The following is a 15,535-nucleotide window of genomic DNA, read 5'->3' on the forward strand; positions in this document are numbered from 1 at the left end:
GATCACCACAACAAACACACTCTGAAGATTTCCCATTCTTGAAAATCGACTCCGGGCCTTTGAAATTTAACTCCATCCCTTCTCTTTGAACACTTTTGAAAAATGGCAAACTCCTCGAACCTTAGCTTGGAATTGAGCCTTAGCAGTGATACGGGCGCGCCGCGTCAAGGTAACGTATGGCGCCCTTCTTTCTTATCTTCTAACGGTCCTCTTACAGGTGAAGACTCCGTGATGCAGGACGCCACAACAACTACAATAGTAGCTAGGAACCTCCTCACTCCAAAAGATAGTAGGCTGCTGTCAGGACGGTCCGATGAGTTGGCCGTTCAAGAGTCCCTCGCACTTAGTGTTCAGTGTGCGAGTTCTGTGTCCAACATGGGCCAACGCCTGCTTGCCCGCTCCCGTCAGGTGGAATCATTGATGGCAGAGGTGGAAAGTCTCAAGCAGGAGATCCAGCAGCTTAAGTACGAGAATAGAAGTTTGCACGTGCTTGCCAACAACTATTCGACGGGCATGAAGAGGAAGCTTGATGAGCTGCAAAAGTCTGAAGGTCGGATTCACAGTGACCGTCAAAGGTTTTCGTCTTTCCTCCAGAGGCACCTTTTTCCTGGCTCATCCAGCGCTTGGCCAAGTATTGAGGCCTGGAATGCTCTAGCTCCGATGCCTCCCGCTCCGATGCCTTCCGCTCCGATGCCTTCCGCTCCGATGCCTTCCGCTCCGATGCCTTCTGCTTCAAAGCCTTCTGCTTCGATGCCTTCTAGTGGGGCTTCACGTAAACAACCTTTGTGAAGCTCCACCTTTCTCCATGTTTAGTATCTTTTTTTTTTTTTTTTTTTTTTTTTTTTTTTTTTTTTTTTTTTGAACATGCTTTGTTTATTCAGTGCATTGGGTTGCCTCCCAAGTAGCGCTTTCTTTTACGTCTTGCAGCCGGACGAAGAACCCAATCACTCCAGGATATGTTCACGAATCGGATGAAAACTCCGAGTCATAAACTAGTACCTAAAACAAGAAACAAAACAAGATTAAGAATCTGGAATAAAAAGAACAAACGAAAATAAAACAATCCAAAAACTCTCAAGTTCATCTTGCTTCTGTGGGCAGCAAGATGCATGAAGGTGAATTTGGTATGATTGGTTGAGCAAAGTCCTCCAAAGCTCTAAGTTCATCTTGGTTGCCCGCCATCTCTTCCTCTCTTTCCCAATCAAATTGCTCAGATCCTTTACTTGTTGAACTAGGTGAAGTCATTTCCTCTTCCTCGCTGATTAGGGATGAACTTGATGGCACAAAGTTGTCCAAAGTGTGGCCCTTCAACCGTTCAATTCTTTGGCCTAACTCAACAAGTCTATTTGACATAAACTACCTTAAATAAAATAACACAAGTGTGAATGAAAATCTACTAGCAAACAACAATGAAATGAACAAAAATAAACTTAAAAACGTTTGAAAGGACTCAAGGGATGTGGAACTAAACGCTTAGAACACTTAAACAATCCTAAAACCCAAAACAGCAACTAGAAGACTCAAAATTGCCTAAAAACCACTTTCTGGGCAGTTTTGAGCACCTACACTAATTTGGACGAAATTGGATGGAAACTTGAATCAAAACACTTATAAACACAAATCAAAACACTTTCTAACTAATTTGGACAAAACAAAGACTCAAAGGACTCAAAACAGATTCACAAGACTCAAAACAAGCTAAAAACTCTCAAAACTGCCTAAAAACACAAACTGGGCAGTTTTGACACTAAACTCAATTCTGGACGAAAATTAGGTTTGAGCTTGACTCAAAATGCTTCAAAACACAAGATAAGACTAATTCTAAGCCTAAAACTTAACAAAATATGGGGGAAATTGTATTTGGACGAAATGCAATTAAATGGACAGATTATAAAGAAAACAGATTGTAAAGCAAATTGATGTAAACCAATGGATAATGGAATGGCTAAGGTCTTCCTCTCTACTCACGAAATATATGCAACTTAAACCAACTTCCAGTTATCAATTCGACAATTTATGAACCTTGACACTAATCAAAATAGCAAACAAGCAAACAAGCAATTACAAGGGACTGAAATCAGTCCCCGGCAACGGCGCCATTTTTGTTGATGTAATATTCCTTCCTAATGCTAGAATATGTTTAATATAATGGCACAAGTAAGGGTGTCGAATCCACAGGGACTAATTGGACCTATGTAATCACTTGTTTTGCAAGAACTTCTATGAAATGAACCAAACTAATCAAATTGAGCAGATTTGTTGTTGTTACTTGAAAGCATAAATAAAAGAAGTAAACACAACTAAATGAATCAACAACTAATAGAATAGGATAGTATCAATGAAATGAAGCTAGGGATTCGGTTTCACCATTGCTCAACTAAGTCCATGTTTGTCAAGTTAGTTTATACTCATTCATCTACCTATTTCTTGAGTTTGTTTCACTTGGATATGATCAACCATATGATGTGTGGATTTGATCAAATGTCTCTAATCATGAACCTAATTGTGATGTGCAACTTTGGTTCATAATCAAGATTATGTAATGTACAAGAAACTTTCATAAAACCAAAGGGAGTAACTTGGCAGGATGTGTGCTAAACACTCCCTTCATTCATTCACATATCTACCAAGATTATGCATGATGTGTGCTTTAATCTTGGCTACACAACTTAGTGATTAATTCAAATGATGATCAAACATTAAAATCAATACATTAAGTCACCATTAAAACAGAAAATGAAACAAGAAATAGATGGACAAACTGAGCATTCTAACTTGATTACATGGCAAACTTTGCAAGGCTACATCGAATCCCTATAGATAGATTAGTTACAATTCATGTTTACAGAATGTTTAACGTAAAAATACACAACATGAATGAACATAGAATGAAGTAGAAGGAACCCTTGAAGCAAAACTGATGTTGAATTCCTTGAAGAGTGCCTTCGGTGTTGGAGCTCCCAAATGTGTTTGTAAATGAGGGTGGAGGAACTAATGTCGAATGGTTTCTGTGAATGGTGCATAAATGGAGAGAAATGGACAGTTTCTGTGGAAGTGTGAGAGTGTCGAATGCAATGGAATGGAGAGGGAGAATGAGAGTGAATGATGGACAGAAAATTAGAGCAAGAATGGTGTGTGATCCAATGAATCCGAGAGAGGGAATGAGTGAGTCTCCTTTGGTCAATTTCTGAATGAGTCTAATGATGGGGAGACAATCAGATTGGATCTTGGCTTTGTTTAACTCAGATGGCAGAGCTTAAGTGATGGAAATGATTGTGTTTCTGAGATGGAAGACTCACGGCATGGGCAATGTCCAAGGAAATGTTAATGTATTCAAAGAAGCACATGCTCTTGCTGCCACAAGTGAGTGGAACCTGCAAAGGTGAAGTGGACAATCTGAAACTGGTTAGAATAATCTGGAATTGGATATGGGAGTGCACGGGATGGACATGAAGGAAATGGAAATGCAAAGGTGATTTGTTTCGGTGGTGGGAGTGCATAAGGGAGCTGGAAATGGCATGGAATGTATGTGTTTCTGAGGTGGTGGACACACGGCATGGGCAATGTCCAAGCATGTGGCTATTTTAATTGACTCATGCATGTGGATTTCTGCAAGGCTGAAAAGGAGAAAGGTGATGGAATGCACGGGCAGATTCTGAATTATGCATGTGAATGCATGTTTTGGTATTAGAAGTGCATAATTTGACTTGGAATCACATGGGATTTGCATGACATGATTGTGTTTGTTGGTGGAAATATGGCTGAATGTTTTAGGCAAGGAGGTACACGGCACAAGCCATGTGGAATAATAAGAAATCTGCATGTTTTTGCCTTGTTTAGAACCACCCAATGTGGTCGAATTGCACCACATTCCTTCATTTGCCTTCCAATTGATCCAATTTCTCCCTTGCTGCACACTAACACCAAATAAGGTAAAATGCAACTAGTTTAATCCAAAACAATCACAAAGACGCAAAATAATGAAGATATAACGTATACAAAATGTCACTTATCACACCCCGTCCCGAAGGAGGGCATGCTGGCCGTCACGTGAGAGTGACGTAACCATTTACACAGTACGGAAGCTTTAAAATATACAACTTCTAAGATGAAACACCCGAAGGTGAGTCCTCATTTGGTCCATTTTGTCAGAACACCGTTGAAATTCCTCGTAGTTACCACACCTTTGCAATTCTTGAACCTGGAGGGGCGCAAAACAAAGTTGAGTGGGTCAGCAAAACAATTCTTTTCCAAATCCAAACACTTCTCAAAACTTTGTAACCCCTCGCCGTAAAACAAGTATAATTTCCCAGAAAATAAACATATATACGTATGTACAAATATGCCAAACATGCTCCAAAATATGCCATTCATGCTTGAGAATATGCCACATTAGAATCTCATAATAAATGTAAATGCTCAAGCATAATTCACATCAATAACATATAATCTGGCAGCCGGGAGTCACCTAACGTGACATGTACCGCTGCATATAGAGCTCCAATCTCAACTCAACATCTGAATCTGCACACGAGTCGAAACCACCTAACGTGGTCTGTACGACAGGACTGGGTGTAATATATACGCTCTAGTGCTACGATCACGTGAAGACTGTGCGAATAATCGCGGGTCACCTACGAGTTGGAACCACCTAATGTGGTCTGCACGACAAGGCTTGCACCTAACTTGGATCCAAGGCGAGCGTGTAGTGCTGGTGAACATACACTTGAAGGACTCTGCCCCTCTCTGGGCGGGAGCACTAACACCGGGGGTGCAGATTATGAGCTCTCTAAGCATCTCAAACTACTAATGAAATACAACCATGAATACCACTTACCTGGCACTTACCTGTGCGTCCACAGCACCAAATACACATATATATAAATGTATGCCACTACCAATGCATGTGATGATAGTATTTCAAATGTAGCTTACCTGGGCCTCCTCAGCACCATGCAACAGTATGCATAATTATGGTAATGCACATATTAAAATATGAGGCATATATGACCGGATATTTAATTCGTATTTCTTTTAAAATACGTTTTCTGGGAAATACGTCAAGCATACGTATATATATATATACTGAAAAATAACTGCCCACTCACTAATCACATCGACGTCTCATAGGTTCCTGAACCTCCCCTAGCTTGGTTACATTCTTTCTCTGTATAATTTTCACCTATACAAAAAGTAACCAAATTGACGTTATTTAACGCACATACACCAAACATTCGTCCATAACTTTCTCATACGTTGCTCAATTTGGGTGTATGAATATACCACGGTGATCTACATGACGTCACGAACGCGTGACAATTTTCAGAACTCAATTTGGAGCTCTCACGCGCCCCCACGTGCCCTGTTCACGCGCTGCCCACGCGCGCTTCTTCTTCCTCGCGTCGCCGGACTGGTTTCGCCGGCGGTGGGTGTTTTGCCGGAATTTCTGGGTAAACTTCAAAGTGTCATAACTTCTTCATTTCTTAACCATTTTCGACGTACTATATATCAAAATGAAGGTATTGACTAGACGAACACATCCATACCTGCCTTGACCCCTAACTCGCCGTGGATTCGCCGGAAAAAGCCCCGAAAGCTCCGGCCAAACTTTGAACTTGTCATTCTCCTTGTTCTTACGTCCATTTTTCACGTAATCTATACCAAAATGAAGCCCTAATCATAATATACCACGTTGGACTAGTTTTAGGGCCTAAAAACAACGGAATCAAACTTTTCCAAAAATACGAAAATTCGACCAAACTTACAGTTCGTGATCCCGACGTCCAAATCCTTCAAACGAAGCACTCCGAGCTTCCTTAGGACCTCACCAAGCTTCCTACAAGCTTCAAAATCCCAGAAAACATCAAGTTTTACGTGTGCATGAACAGTGCATACGCACAGTGAAATTGAAATCCATGTTTTCCGAAGTGAAACTCACCTGAAATTGGTACCATCGTGTTCGTGTGGTCCTCAGGAGAACGATGGTGGTCTTAGATCCTTCGTTGGTATAGTTTTAGGGTGGTTTGTGGGTGGTCCGTGTGAGTTCGAAGGAGAGAGAGAGAACGGAGAGTGAATGAGAGATTTGTGAGGGAGGAGAGAGAGAGACAAGATGCAGAAATAGGGGAGAGATTTGAGGGAGGTGGGATCCTACCCAATCCCCAAATCATCAAGTTACAACATATTTTACGCCCCTTAGTCCCGTTTAAGGGCATTTTCACAACTTCACGTCCTCGGAATTAAAATTCCGGGACGGGTTGTGACACCTTTTAGGGTTTTTCAACCATCTCCATAATTTGTGAAGAAGAGCTTAGGGATGTGCTTTGCCATGGACTTCGGGTTCTATCTTTCTTTTATTTTTATTTCTATGTGTAACTAAGTTATTTTCTAAGGTTTATGATGATGCCATGACATGAATATTTGCAAAGTACTTTGTTAGTTATTATCCGATTATATGCCATGTTATATTCTTAATCTTTGTGAGTATTTTATTCTAGGTTCGAGTTTCTAATGACTGATCACCTTTAGGAATTTTGCATCTAGATAGTTAGATAAATCTGTGAGGATGACCAATCAATTAGGTTTATTAGAACTAAGATTAAGAAGAGTAGACAAAGTAGTGAGGATGACCAATATCAAGCTAGTCCTACTTGGTTGACATGATTCTTTTATGCTTAATGGGTTTTTATGTGTTTAATTGTATGCCTAACCAATAAGATATAATTGTCATGTAGAGATACAAGAGTTGATGCCTAACCACGGATTAATTCGTACCTTAGAAAGAGCAACCTTTAACATTGGCATGGTAATTGGATAGTAATTGGCTCTAGGAAAAGTAAATAGGATTGTTGTTGGTGGATTCATAACCTTAGGTTGTCTTGTGTCATGTGTTATTTTAATTACTTGTCTTTTATTTGTCTTGTTAATTTTAGTCTTAATCAATTACTCAATTATTCAATTCAATCTATCTTTTGTTTGTTTAATTAAGTCTAGCTTGATTAATCGGTTAAATTGGTGTTAAAGCAATCCATGTGGGATTGACCTCGTATTTGCATATATTACTACAATTGAACCAATTTTAATTCCTTTCATGCCCTCAGGAATGGTGGTCTGCAACGATTCAAGTTTGGGGGAGTACATTACAAGGCATGACGTCTCAAGTTCCACATTGCTCATGCCTGCTCCAATGAAAAATCCTGGGAAGTTTTCATACCCTACACATTGAGGACAATGTTTGTTTCAAGTTTGGGGGAGGATTTCGATCTCTGTTTCTGTGTTCTGTTTTTGTTTAGTGTTCATGCTGTCTATGTTTGCGTAAAACTGTATTAATTGGTAAGGAATTTGAGCATTTTGTCTGCGTGGTGTTCTTCAATTTTTTGTCCTCTTTCCAGCCATATAAAGACCATGAAAATCAAATTTTTCTTTCAAAAGTTATGATCAAATCTTTGTCTAAAGGTCGAATATCATATTTGCACCGTGCTGTTTGCAACCTCTGTTGGCATATGTTCTTTTCCTTTATTTATTTGTTCTATGTTTTGTTTTTCTATTTAAGTTTTAATGTCATAAAAAAATCCATAAAAAATAAAAAAAAGTGTCAAAAAAAAAAATTCAAAAAGATTTTCTTTTTCTTGAGTCATTTTCTTTTAGTTAGACCTTCCATAAGTCAATGATAATAAGTTGCTTTCTTCTAGGTCACAAACTTATTTGAATTTATTCTTTTTATGTGAAATTTCAATTGTTTTATATGGTTAATCATATTCTTACATGATCATTCTCAAGTTTATTTCATACCAATAACCAATGTCAGTATGATTATCTCTTACTTAGAGAATTATATGTGGATTTTAAGTGAAAACTTATTGAACCCTTGTGAGATTTTGAGCTTCTTGCATATTCTTTCTTGTGAGTTTCATGATTGCATTATCATTCTCTAGAACTTGCTTCAATATCTCTTGAGGTGAAATCCTAAGTCATGCAAAACTAGGGAGATGATTAAGGCCATGTTTGGATCGTTTGAGACCTTCTAACCAACCTTTTATGTTATATTATCCCTAGTTACCCTTTTGAAGCCAAACACTTAAGCCTTTTCTTTCATCACCCACATTCATCCCTACCTATTTAACCTATTTTAACCATACCCTATAGCTTAAGGGATACCAAGGGGATGTCAATGAAGATAAAGGTTGGGTTCTACATCAAAGATGTGGCGTGTACCGAGGTACCATGTGTAGTATTATCTTTATTTCCAAAAAAAAAAAAAAAAAGCACTATCAAAGAAATGAGGAAATAAAAGTTTGAAATTGTTCCATCTCTACATTATGAATCCTGGACACCAATAATTGAAGATCAAATTTCAAAAGAGGACCGACCAAAAGTACATTATGAAGATACTTTGGTATTTCTTAAGCTTTAGTTTTTCCATATCATTTCTTTAATAGCCCATACCCTAGCCTAAAGTTACAACCTTTGTAAAGACCTTTGATCTTTGGTGTTGCATTGATTACATTAGTGGAGAGATGATATGAAGAACAAGCTTATGGGGTTTTATATTGCTTATCATGATTTGAATGAAACACTTTGCCTTTTAATGTGTGATTTCTTTGTGAGTGATATTCATGGTAGAAGATTTGAAGTGGAAGCTTGGGTTTGCATATATCTGCCCGGGTTGAGTAAGTTGTATTGATATTGGTTATTTCACTCACTACACTTGAGAATGTCGTGTAAGGTTTGGTTAATTTTATTTTGAAAAATGTTTAATTCCTTTAAGTTTGGTGACCGTCTCTTGATTGCTTTCAGGCTAATTTATGGAAGGTCTATTGTTTTTCTTGATGTCTTTTTATTTTGTTTTGCTCGAGGACTAGCAAAAGCTTAGGTTGGGGATATTTGATAGGTGCATTATTTATCATATTTGCATGTTAATTATCCCTAAGTTTTGTTAAGGAATTGATTATAAAAAAGTCTTATTACTTTCCTTTTCTCAGTTTCAGCCAATCTGCGCACGCAGGATATTTTTGGTGATAATTCGACTTTCCGGAGGAGTTTTGATGCAGAGCCAATAGGAGAAGGAAGCTAAGAGTCTGAAGATTGTTGTGTCCGAATTTCATAACTTTCCATGGAGCCATTCATTGCAGTTTCACAAATCAATCCCACATAAGTTGTTTTCTCGTCAGAATCACGTAGCTGTGGAAGAATGAAGATTTGGAGGTTTTCCTGATTTTTCCTATTAGCATGTGATATATGCCTGGAAAGATAAGAGATAAAACTACGTTTCCCATATTTTTACATAATTTTCCAGAAGATAAATCGACCCCAAAATTGACGTGCAAGACAGATGATGTGTTTCCCAAGCCAAGAAGGATTCTTTCCTAGTTTGTGTTAGGAGTTTGTTTTATTTTAGGAGAGTTTCTCCCAGACCTTTAGGGTTTTCCTAGTATAAATAAGGTCCCTAAGCTCTCTCTAAGATATCCATCCACCCCCTCATAACCCATACCACCGCACCATATTCCATTCACCATCTCCATAATTTGTGAAGAAGAGCTTAGGGACGTGCTTTGCCATGGACTCCGGGTTCTATCTTTCTTTTATTTTTATTTCTATGTGTAACTAAGTTATTTTCTAAGGTTTATGATAAAGCCATGACATGAATATTTATGAAGTATTTTGTTAGTTATTATCCGATTATATACCATGTTATATTCTTAATCTTTGTGAGTATTTTATTCTAGGTTCGAGTTTCTAATTATTGATCACCTTTAGGAATTTTGCATCTAGATAGTTAGATAAATTTGTGAGGATGACCAATCAATTAGGTTTATTGGAAATAAGATTAAGAAGAGTAGACAAACTAGTGAGGATGACCAATATGAAGCTAGTCCTACTTGGTTGACATGATTCTTCTACGCTTAATGAGTTTTTATGTGTTTAATTGTATGCCTAACCAATAGGATATAATTATCATGTATACAAGAGTTGATGCCTAACCACGGATTAATTCATACCTTAGAAAGAACAACCTTTACCATTGGCATGGTAATTGGATAGTAATTGGCTCTAGGAAAAGTAAATAGGATTGTTGTTGGTGGATTCATAACCTTAGGTTTTCTTGTGTCGTGTGTTATTTTAATTACTTGTCTTTTATTTGTCTTGTTAATTTTAGTCTTAATCAAGTACTCAATTATTCAATTCAATCTATCTTTTGTTTGTTTAATTAAGTCTAGCGTGATTAATCGGTTAAATTAGTGTTAAAGCAATCCCTGTGAGATCGACCTCGTATTTGCATATATTACTACAATCGATTCATGCACTTGTAAGTTTAATTTGGTTTAAATTAATCTATTATTTACGTTAGTTTAAACATACATCACTCCACTTCCTTGCTCGCTCACTCCAGTTCCTTGCTTGCAGAATATGTTAAGGGATATATCATTGTTCTATTATTGCATGTATGCTAGACAAGCTTTAAAGTGACCTTTGTTAATAGGTTATTTGGACTTTGAATAATTGGATCCTTTCTATTTCTATTGAGCTCAAGCAGTAAGAAAAGCTTAATTGTTGAGTAGATGAAATAATTGGATCCTTTCTATTCCCATTGAGCTCAAGCAGTATGAAAAGCTTAATTGTTGAGTAGATGAGATGACATCTGCTTTTGTCTCTTTGCCTTTAACATTTTCTCACATGTCATCTCATCTGCTGTTGTCTCTTTGCCTTTAATATTTTCTCACATGTTTATTAGCTACTTTTGTTTTTACATTTCACCATGCAAACAACGTATGAGACGATGGTGATGCATTGTAAGAAGGTTTAAAAACCATTGTACGTTTCTCTTGGTTGTGTTAAAAGTTTATTAATTTTGTTTATTTATAGAAACTCTACAAGAAATGCAACAAAAAATGAAGATGGCACCACCTAAAGAGGAGCCACCTAGCATACGTGTTTCAATTTTTTCGCCTGGTTGGGGCATCTCCGTTGGGGTGAAAACTATTGATCTCAGCAAACTAATTCTCAAAGAGTTTAAAAAGAAGAAGCACGAGTAGTATGTATTCCTTAGCTTTGTTCTTAATTTTCTATAACTTGAAATTTTAGGAGGAAACATTGAACCTTATATATATCTTTTCATGTAAGTGGCGCATGAAAAATGCTTTAGCAGAAATGAAAACTACAACTACTCCTCACTTCATACAAACTTACAAAAAAGTTCAATGAATTAGGTATAATCCTACTTACCATGCCTATCTATCTTTGACAATTTTCTTTCTTCATAATATGTTTGCCAATTAATTATTCATAATTATACAAAACACATGAATATTCTAACTGGACAATTATGTTGGTGCAGGAAGAAGATTAATTGTAACCATACAATTTTTCTAGATAAGGTATAATATATATATATATATATATATATATATATATATGTATATTTTAGTTAAGAATGCAATACATTCTATTGCATTAGTTTGAAATCAATCACATAAGCCTTATCAAACTTAATTTTGTAACAGTTCTACAAGCATCATACCTCTCTCAAACTGAAAAAGTTGAAGCATAGGATTAAGGTACAATATCACAATTACTTATTTCATAAATGTGATCACAATTTGTTAAGTCGAACTTGACCAAATACTTACTTTACAGTCTTCTTCAAGCAATTGGAGAAAAAGTGTTGCTATGGACAAATTGTCTAATTTAAAGGTAATTATGTTATACTACTCACTACTTATAATAATATATATATATATATATATATATATATATTTTATAGTCAGACTTCTAATTTTCTCATATTATTTGTAGATGCACAATAAAAACGTGAAGCATCAAGTAAAAACAAATGGATGGCAACAATGGTATTGATGTTGCTTGAAAACTTTAGTTTGCAGATATAGGTCATCTTTTACTCAAGATGAATGTTTTATTTTATTTTTAATGCTGCTAACTACAAACGTGTTTTCGAAACATATTCTAACGTTTTTTTTTTTTTTTTTTTTAAGTTTCATGGATATGGATACGGTTATGTCGACACACCGTGGCAAGTATTAAGATTAGTTGGCTGCACATGCTTATGTGCGTTAGTTGTTTTATGATTAATGTTGTATCGGCATAAAAGTGACAAAGTAGTTTATAGGTGGAATGGGAATTGTAAGAAATTGTCAAGAAAAATAGTATATTATACTATGAGAAACCCTTTAGAGCACTTCCAGCGTTGGCTGGAGCTCGGGGGACAGGCCACTAAACAGGGCCGAGAGCCCGGCCTATTGACTCCAGCATGTGGGAGCCCGAGGGATAAGGCAGGCCCGAGCACCAGGCCTGTCACGAATTACCAGCCCACGAGCCTGAAGGCTATCTGACGCAAGGTTGACGTCAGCCAGGCGTCAGCCCCTTTTTTTATTTTTTTCTGTCAGGCGTGTGCAATGCACCCACACGTGGGGGCGCGTCACCCGACATGTTTTTAGCGAATGGGGCCTGCGGCGCAGTTTCAAATTGTTACCATTGGGAAGCCACGTGGCTACCCATGGTCTGTTGGATCTCAACGGCAAGAAAATGTGGACCGTCAAATTTGCAACGGTAAAAAAATAAAAAAAATCTTATTTAATATTAACCATTGGATGAGATCAAAGGTTGATATTATTCTCCTTTATAAATTAAAAAAAATAGTTTTAAAATTCAGAAATGTTATCGTTGTGCCACGTGGCACAATATGGAGTGTTGGAATTCAATTTTTTTTTTAAATCCAACGGTAGAGATTAATTAGTTGCAAAAAAAAAAATTAAAAAAATTGTAAAAAATGAATAAAAATCCGAAAAAAAATAGCTTTTACTTTTCTTTAAATACCTTCTCATTATCATCTACCTTACACCACAATTTCATATTTTCTCAACTACTTTCAACCACATTCCTATCTTTCTCTCAAAGTTTCAATCCAATTTTATTTCAACAAAATGACTGCTGATGCAAGTACGAATTGGACGCTTTTTGAAGATATTGCATTGTGTACTAGCTGGGTTAAAGTTACTCATAGTTCGCTTACGGGTAATGAGATGCAGTTGCGAGAAATGTGGAGTCTTATGCATACCAATTATCTTGAGAAAATGGGTGGGAAAAGAACCAAATAATCGATGTCCAGTTGTTGAAAATTACTTAGCCAATTGTTTAGTACATGAAGAGACGCCTTGGCACAAGCCAGTACTAATATTCAAAGTGGGGAAAATTACGCGGATCAGGTAACAATATATTATTTATTTGTTTGTACTATACCCACATTTACATTATAATTATTTGTTTGTATTATTTATTTGTTACCTACTTTCATTATAATTATTTGTTTGTATTATTTATTAATTACCTACTTTCATTATAATTATTTGTTTGTATTATTTATTTGTTACCTACTCTTATCATAATTATTTCTTATCCCGCATTGTGTAACAACTTCAAGCACAAGCTTGGTATGGTGCCAAAACCAAAACCAAAAATAAATCATTCAACCAGTGGGAATGTTGGAATATTGTCAAAGATTGTCCTAAATTCAAAGTTGTGCATGTCGGTCCAGAAGTTTTCATGAACAACACCCTTCTACACTCTATATCATGGCTCACATGTTCATGAAGATGAAGCAGAAGAAATACCCGAAACGCCCCCCTGAACAAGCATCGGGATCGACCCGTTATCCAATTAGGCCTCAAGGTAAGAAGGCTTCAAAGAGAAAAGGGAGTGCTTCAAAGAATGATTATGCAAAGTATATGGAACAACTTGCTCGCCAAGGTGAATTGACTTTGGTGCGGGAAATGGCGAAATTTGAGGCTGATAAGGCTAGAGAGGAGGCAAATGCTAGGAGCATATTTATGCGATTTTGTTTGCTTGTTTCTTTGCATTTGGTAAGTTAGTTTCTATTTATTAGAGCGTTTTAAGCCATTTTCTTGTGTTTGTAGGTCCAAATGGCAAAAGTGGCAAGAAAAGGCAATATGGAGCATTTTAGAGCAGTTTTGGGCTTGGAATGGATAGCACATGCGTGGAGCGAGGTGGATGGACGTTTTAAAGATCAAAAGAAGATCAGGAATCAGCTAAAGAGAAGGAACATTATCCAAAACCTTATCCAGTCCTGTTTTATCTCAACCTTATCCAATCTTATCTTATCTAACATTATCCAAACTAATCTTATCATATCCTAATCCTATACTACCTTATTTCTAGCTGCATGGGGGAATTATTTTCACATTAGAACTCCTAATATCATAATTCTAGAAGCCTAAAAAGGTGTCGCACCACCCTCTCCTTATTCTCCCTGGTTTCTACCATGTAATTAGCCTTTTCCTTGTGGGATTGGAGTGTGTAATCCTTTTCCAACACAACCTTGCCGTGCCCCCTAGCCTTATAAATACCCACATCTGCCGCATAATTGAGAGAGGGACCTTAGAGAGAAATTCAGAGAAATTAAACACTTTGTGCCGCAACTTTGTAAGGAAAGAGAGCTTGGAGCCGTTCCTGCCATCCAAAGCCTTTGGGATTGCTGGAGCATTTCTAGGTGTATTCTATCTTTAGTTTTAGTCCAATATTTGTTTTAATTTGGTTTTCAGTTATGATGAACATGTGGAACTAATTTCGTTTAAGCTAGAGGTGAATTCAAAGTCATGAACATATGTGTGATATGAATTGATTACATCCAGTTATTGTTTCATAAATCGTGAATGCAATTTACTTATCTATTTGATTGATAACTTATTATTGTATGTTGATTAAGGAGGCCTACTTAGTTTGCATGCATGAATTTGATGCTAAAATATAAGGGAATTTCACCTAATAGTTATGAACTTATATTTATAAGTAGTGGAAATCACTAGTCATGATTGTGTTAAGTAAATTCCTGGCAGGAGTATTATGCTTTTCATAGTTACGAATGTCATGTCAATGCTTATGATTTTCATAGAACTTCATGATCTTTGATATGTATCTCTATCATACAGTTCATATAGGGAACTTGATAAGAATAATTTGATTGTGTCGCTGAGTCCAATTCAATGAATTTAGGAAAATCTGATGGTTAATTTGTGCAGTTCACGGTTAACTTGGGGCATTGTCATTCGTGGTTTATAGGAATACTAACTAGAAATCGATTTGTATGCATATGTGTCATGTGTGGAGAAAGACCCTCTAGCTAGCCTTTCACCACTTAAGTCACCTTAATTTCGTGCAACCTCTACTTAGTTCTGCAACTTATTAGTTTTAAGTAAATTTTCGTCCAAACAAACCCCCCTTTAATGTTTTGAGTCAATTTAGTTAGATTTTCGTCCAAATCACCCCTTACTGCTTGTTTTGAGTTATTTGAGTTAGTTTAGTTTGTTTTGAGTCAGTTTAGCTTAGTTTTATGTTTTTGAGTCTAATTAGTGTAGATTAGCATCCCTCATAATCCCCGGTCTAGAACGATCCCTACTTACGCATACTACAATTGTCTAAAAGAGGGTTTAAGTTTGTGTGCTATTTTATATCACATTAGCAAATGTTGCAGCTATTGCAGCTATTGCGAGAGCATTTCAAGCTAATG

Source organism: the organism of the source record quoted next, unplaced genomic scaffold, assembly GCF_019419815.1.
Source record: "Pyrus x bretschneideri cultivar Hongxiangsu unplaced genomic scaffold, Pyrus_bretschneideri_v1 Contig34, whole genome shotgun sequence".
NCBI classification, from domain to species: domain Eukaryota; kingdom Viridiplantae; phylum Streptophyta; class Magnoliopsida; order Rosales; family Rosaceae; genus Pyrus; species Pyrus x bretschneideri.